This window comes from Dipodomys spectabilis, unplaced genomic scaffold, assembly GCF_019054845.1.
Source record: "Dipodomys spectabilis isolate Male_0828 unplaced genomic scaffold, ASM1905484v1 ptg000753l, whole genome shotgun sequence".
NCBI classification, from domain to species: domain Eukaryota; kingdom Metazoa; phylum Chordata; class Mammalia; order Rodentia; family Heteromyidae; genus Dipodomys; species Dipodomys spectabilis.
The window spans coordinates 1-7,500 of NW_024871430.1; positions in this window are offsets into that span (position 1 = coordinate 1).

Sequence of the window (7,500 nt, forward strand, 5' to 3'; positions counted from 1 at the left end):
TAGTGGTAGAGTGCTCGCTCGCCTTGCAAGCATGAGGCCCTGGGTTTGATTCCTCAGCACTATATAAACAGAAAAGGGGATCAGTGGCACACTGTGGCTCAAGTGGCAGAACAGTTGTGAGCCTTCAGATGAAGAGCAGAGAGACAGCACCCAGACCCAGAGTTCAAGCCTCACGCCCGACAACAAAAAAACTGAAAATAATAAATATATATGTGTGTATCACACTATATGTAAGCATATATATATATATATGTATGTGTGTGTATAAATATATATTGGTATATGTATGTATATGCATGTGTGTGTGTGTGTGTGTGTCTGTGTCTGTGTGTGTGTGTGTGTCTGTGTGTGTGTCTGTGTAGAGAGAGAGAGAAAGCCAGAAGTGGTGATGTGGTTCAAGTGATACAGTGCTAGACTTGAGCAAAAGAAGTTGAGTGACAGTGCTGAGGCCCTGACTTCAAGTCTCAGTATTGCCCACCCCCCCAAAAAAAAATAAAGAAAAAGGAGAGAGAGAGAGAGAGAGAGAGAGAGAGGGTGGGGGGAAGAGAGAAAGTAAAAAACGAAGGAAGGAAGGAAGGAAGGAAGGAAGGAAGGAAGGAAGGAAGGAAGGAAGGAAGGAAGGAAGGAAGGAAGGAATGGTCAATGACCTGTTTTTCTTACCTGTAGAGAAATGCCCCAAACATCTAGAAATTCAGGTTGGGGCAAAGATAAAACAACTAACTATCTGTACATAACTCAGCTGCCACATCCCTCCCCCCCCCCCCCCCCGCCTGTTTAACCCTGAAAACACCCATGAAGTCAAGGAGCTGTGTAGGTCTCTCTCCCTTCAAGAGCACCCACACTGTATTAGAGTATGTCCTTGTCTGTCTGTCTGTCTGTCTGTCTGTGCCTTTTTGGGGGGTCTGGTTGTCTGCTTGCCTGCTTGCTTACTTACTCCATAAAAACTCCACCAGAGTGACTCCTCCAGAAATTCTTATTCAATGATCGAAATCAAGATCAAGAGTCCTAAGGGAAGAGTCCGTACATGGAAGGGTAAAAAGTCACTAGCCCTCACCTGTGTTTGGTGACAAGAAGAACTCCATACCAACCGTCTACCTTAATACATGAGGACAGGGCAGGGAAGGAATAAATTTATTCAGGTGATCTAGTCAGTCACACTGATGGGTCTCTAGGGCTCCCCCTCCATGTCTCCGTCTGTCTGCCTCTGTGTGTGTGTGTGTGTGTGTGTGTGTGTGTGTGTGTGTGTGTGTGTGTGTGTGTGTATCTCAGATCTAGTTGGACTTGTGGATCTCTCGCTCCCCCTTCCATCTCTTACTCTGTGTGTCTTTCCATCGGTCTCTGGGTCTCTGTCTCTCTCTCTCCGTCTCTGTCTCTCCTCTCTGTCTGTCTCTCCTGTGTCTCTGTCCTCTCCCCTCCCCCACCCCTTGCTTTTCTTTGTGGACTCAAGGCAGAACTGTATTTCAGGCCCAGTGGCCTCTGCTTACTCAGCTTGCCAGCCTGGAACCCGCCAGAGGCAACTTCTTCCTTGGTGTCCCCGAAGGAAGGAGGGAGCAGGAACCGGTGCCCCAAAAGAGACTCTTATCTCCAATGAATCACCCGCCTGGCCACCCGCCCGCCCGTGTCAACCCACACAGAATATGAAAGCCACACATGAGCTCAAGAACATGCAAAGACTCAGTTTAGAGGAGTCTCATGTTGAACATGGAGACTCGGTCTGTAAACAAGATGGATGCCGCTGCCATCTCTGCTGCCATTTAGACCCGAGTTTTTAGGGAAGCTGTCTACCACCCACATTCCCAGTCCACTTCCTTGAGAATGTCTCAAGGATGGATGGCTAATTTTACTAAATCATCACCTGGTTTCCCGAAGGAGAAAATGCCTCTGCACACCCCCCCCCTGCAGATCCCTTCCCAAGGCCCCACGTCTGGGCGGGGGAGGGGGGAGATAAAAAAAACAACAACCAAAAAGCATGTAAATAAGCCGGGCCGCTGGTGGCTCACGCCTGTAATCCTAGCTACTCAGGAGGCTGAGATCTGAGGATCGCGGTTCAAAGCCAGCCCGGGCAGGAGAGACCTATAGACTCCGATCTCCAATAAACCACCAGAAAACCGGAAGTGGTGCTGTAGCTCAAGTGGTAGAGCGCTCGCCTTGAGCTGAAGAGCTGAGGGACAGCGCCCAGGCCCAGAGTTCAAGCCCCAAGGCCGACAAAAAAAAAAAAAAAAAAGCACGTAAATAATAAGTGGATATACGTATATTTATATGTGTGTATCACACTATGTATAAGTATATATATATATATGTGTGTGTGTGTATGTATATATATGTATAAATAAATGAACATATGTGTGCTTATACGTATATACGTATATGTATAAATAAATGAATGTGTTTATATATGTATATGCATATAAACACATATATATGTATAGATATATACATACACGCATACTCACGCACACACACGCACGCACACACACATAGATATATATAGATATATGTAGATGTATATCTATATCATAGATAGATAGATAGATAGATAGATAGATAGATAGATAGATAGATAGATAGATAGATAGATAGATAGATAGATAGATATCACGTACATAGACATAAGTAGCGCTGTGGCTCAAATGGTACAGTGCTAGACTTGAGCCGAAAAAGCTGAGTGTCTGAGTGACAGTACTCAGGCCCTGACTTCAAGACCCAGGATTGCCCACCCCTCCAAAAAAATAGAGAAAAAGAGAGAGAGAGAGAGAGAGAGAGAGAGAGAGAGAGAGAGAGAGAGAGAGAGAGAGAGAGAGATGGTGGGGGAAAAAAGAAAGAAAGGAAAGAAAAAAGGAAGGAAGGAAGGAAGAGTCAGTGACCTCTTTCTCTTACCTGTAAAGAAATGCCCCAAACATCTAGAAATTCAGGTTGGGGCAAAGATAAAACAACTAACTATCTGTGCATAACTCAGCTGCCACATTCCCCCGCCCCCCCCCCCCCCCCCCGCTTTAACCTTGAAAACACCCATGAAGTCAAGGAGCTGTGTGGGTCTCTCTGTCTGTCTGACTGTGTCTGCCTTTTTTTTTTTTTGGACTGGTTGTCTGGTTGCCTGGTTGCCTGCTTGCTTACTCCATAAATTCTTTTTTTTTTTTTTAATTTTATTTTATTTTATTTGAGAACATACTGTACAGAGGGGTTACAACTACATGGGCAGGATAATGCACACATTTCCTACCAAGCATTGCAGCCTCCTCCTTTGTTTACACTTCATCTCCCTTCCCAGCCACCCCCCTCCCCCCAACCCAATCCTTCCCCCTTCCCCGCCCCCCCACCGTAAAGCTCCTTTTTCACACGACATTTTGTACTTCTCATTGTTGCAACAGGTCCACCTGAATCCTTAAACGACTTGTTTGTCCCCATCTCCCCCATAAGTTATACTGACATCAAATATAGTGAAAGCGGGGGTTACACTGTGGGGGGGGGGGGGGACATACAAAGCAACAAAGAAACAATCCTATAAATGCGTTAGAAACACGTGCATGAAAAAAAAACCATTAAAATACATATTCAAGGGTTCGTTTTCCTAACATCACATTATCTGACCTTTTCCACTTGACTCATACATATACTAGATATTGCAAATAAGGGAAACCATGGGACCTATGTTTCTTTGGGCCTGGCTTACTTCACTTAATATAATTTTTTCCAAGCCTTTCCATTTCCTAACAAATGGGGAAATGTCATTCTTTCTGATTCCTCCAGAAATTCTTATTCAATGATCGAAATCAAGATCAAGAGTCCTAAGGGAAGAGTCCGTACATGGAAGGGTAAAAAGTCACTAGCCCTCACCTGTGTTTGGTGACAAGAAGAACTCCATACCAATAGTCTACCTCAATACATGAGGGCAGGGCAGGGAAGGAATAATTTATTCAGGTGATCTAGTCAGTCACACTAATGGGTCTCTAGGGCTCCCCCTCCATGTGTCCCTCTGTCTGTCTCTCTCCGCGTGTGTCCGTCTCCGTGTGTGTGTGTGTGTGTGTGTGTGTGTGTGTGTGTGTGTGTGTGTGTGTGTGTGTGTCCGTCCGTCCATCCGTCTGTTTGTTGATTCAGGGGAATCTAGTTGGACTTGTGGATCTCTCGTTCCCCCTGCGGCTCTTTCCCTGTGTGTCTTTCTGTCGGTCTCTGGGTCTCTGTCTCTGTCTGTGTGTCTGTCCCTCTTTGTCTCTGTCTCTGTCTGTCTCTCCTCTCTGTCTCTCTGTCCTCTCCCCTCCGCCCCCCCCCCCCCCCCCCGCTTGCTTTTCGTTGTGGACTCCAGGAAGAAATGTATTTCAGTCCCAGCGGGGCTCTGCTTACTCTGCTTGCCAGCCTGGAACCCACCCGCCAGCGGCAACTTCTTCCTTGGTGTCCCTGAAGGAAGGAGGGAGCAGGAACCGGTGTCTTATCTCCAATGAATCGCACACCCCACCCCGCTCGCTCATCCGCTCGCCCGCCCGCCGGCCGGCCGTGTCAACCCACGGAGAACATGAAAGCCCACATGAGCTCGTGGACACTCGGTCTGTAAACAAGATGGATGCCGCTGCTGCCATTTAGGCCCGAGTTTTTAGGGAAGCTGTCTACCACCCAGACACATTCCCAGCCCACTTCATTGAGAATGTCTCAAGGAGGATGGCTGAAGGATGGATGGCTAATTTTACTCAATCTCTCTTTCTTCTTCTTTTGCCAGCCCCTAGACTGGCAAAACAAGTGGGGGAGGGCTGGGAAGGTGAAGAGCACACACACACAGAGAGAGAGAGAGAGAGAGAGAGAGAGAGAGAGAGAGAGAGAGAGACAGCACCCAGCCCCAGAGTTCAAGCCTCACACCCGACACACACACACACACAAAAACATGAAAATAGCTGGGCGCTGGTGGCTCGCGCCTGTAATCCTAGCTGCTCCGGAAGCTGAGATCTGAGGATCTCGGTTCAAAGCCAGCCTGGGCACGAAAGACCGTGAGACTCTTATCTCCAATAAGCCACTCAGAAAACCGGAAGTGGTACTGTGGCTCAAGTAGTAGCGCCCTAGGCTTGAGCTGAAGAGTTGGGGGACAGTGTCCAGGGCCAGCCAGGGTTCAAGCCCCACGTCCCGGGAAAAACCAAACCAAAAAACAAAACAAAACCAAAAAAAAAACAAAAATCATGAAAATAATAAGGCAATGTGTGTGTGTGTGTGTGTGTGTGTGTGTGTGTGTGTGTGTGTGTGCGTGCGTATCACAGTATATATGTATGTGTATAAATATATGTGTGCATGTATATATACACATATGTGTATAAATATATATGTGCACGTATATATACACATGTGTATAAATAAACGAATAGATGTGTGTTTATACATATATACGTCTATGTATAAAATGAATATATATAATATATATTACACACACACACACACACACACACACACACACACACACACACACACACACACGCCACGTACATAGTACATAGACAGATAAAGCCAAAAGTGGAGCTCTGGTTCAAGTGATAGACTGCTAGAATTGAGCCAAAAAAGCTGAGTCGCTGAGTGACAGTGCCTTGACTTCGAGTCCCAGGATTGCCCACCTCCCCCCCCCATAAAAAAGAGAAAAAGGAGAGGGGGGGCACACAAAGAAAGAAAGAAAGAAAGAAAGAAAGAAAGAAAGAAAGAAAGAAAGAAAGAAAGAAAGAAAACAAGCGTTAATGATCTGTTTATCTTATCTGTAAAGAAATACCCCAAACATCTAGAGTTGAGATTGGAGCAAAGATAAAACAACTATCTGTGCATAATTCAGTTGCCACATTCCCCCCGACCCCCCACTTTAACCCTGAAAACACCCATGAAGTCAGGAGCTGTGTGGGTCTCTCTGTCTGTCTGTCTGTCTGTCTGTGTCTGCTTTTTTTTTTTTTTTTTTTTTGTGGTCGGGTTGTATGGTTGTCTGGTTGCCTGATTGCTTACTCCATAAAACTCCACCAGAGTGACTCCTCCAGAAATTCTCATTCAATGATCAAAATCAAGGGTCCTAAGGGAAGAGTCCCTACATGGAAGGGTAAAAAGTCACTAGCCCTCACCTGTGTTTGGTGACAAGAAGAACTCCATACCAATCGTCTACCTTCATACATGAGGGCAGGGCAGGGAAGGAATAAATTTATTCAGGTGATCTAGTCAGTCACACTGATGGGTCTCTAGGGCTCCCCCTCCATGTCTCCCCCTCTCTGCCTGTCTGTGTGTCGGTCTCTTGTCTTTGCCTCTGTGTGTGTGTGTGTGTGTGTGTGTGGTGGGGGCATGTGTGCCTGTTCCTGTTTGTTGATTCAGGTGATCTAGTTATACTCCCCATCTCTCCCTCTGTCTGCCTGTGTGTCGGTGTGGTGTGTGTGTGTGTGTGTGTGTGTGTGTGTGTGTGTGTGTGTGTGTGTGTGTGTGTGTGTGTGTGTCTGTCTGTCTGTCTGTCTGTCTGATTATTCAGTTGGTGTAGTTAGATTTGTGGATCTCTCGCTCCCCCTCCATCTCTCCATCTCCCTCTTGTCTGCCTCTGTGTGTGTGTGTGTGTGTGTGTGTGTGTGTGTGTGTGTGTGTGTGTCCGTCTGTCTGTCTGTCTGTCAGTGTGTCTGTCTGTCTGTCGATGATTCGTTCAGGGGACCTAGTTGGACTTGTGGATCTCTCGCTCCCCCTCCATCTCTTCCCCTGTGTGTCTTTCCGTCGGTCGCTGGGTCTCTGTCTCTCTCTGTCTCTGTCTCTTTCTCTCTGCCTCTCTGTCTCCTGTCTGTCTCTGTGTCCCCCCTCCCCGCCTCCCCGCCTCCCCGCCTCCCCTCGGTCTTGCTTTTCCTTGTGGACTCCAGCGGGGCTCTGCTTACTCTGCTTGCCAGCCTGGAACCCACCCGCCAGCGGCAACTTCTTCCTTGGAAGAAGGAAGGAGGGAGCAGGAACCAGCGTCCCAGAAGAGACTCTCATTTTCAACGTGGACACTCGGTCTGTGAACAAGATGGATGCCGCCGCCGCCATTTAGGCCCGAGTTTTTAGGGGAAGCTGTCTACCAACCCAGACACATTCCCAGCCCACCTCCTTGAGAATGTCTCAAGGATGGATGGCTAATTTTATTCAATCATCATCTGGTTTCCGGAAGGAGAAAATGCCTCTGCTCACCCCCACCCCGCAGTTCCCCTCCCCGGGTATCCTGCACACGAGATGGCAGTCCTTGTGATATCTGAGCTGCCACACCACACCACACCACACCACACCACACCACACCACACCACACCACACCACACCACACCACACCACACCACACCACACTGTGGCAGAAAGTTCCTCCTATGGATTGTCTGGCCTCAGGAATTGACTCTCTCCCCGAGCCGAGGCCCCTTTTCCTTGGGAAAGAAGGATGTCCATGAGGACAAAAATAAGACCGAAAACAGAGCAAACTTATCCATAAGACAGGTAGGGCACGAAACCTTTCGGCCGGTCGGTAAAGAAAATCCCCAGGCAAAGGCTCACCGGCCG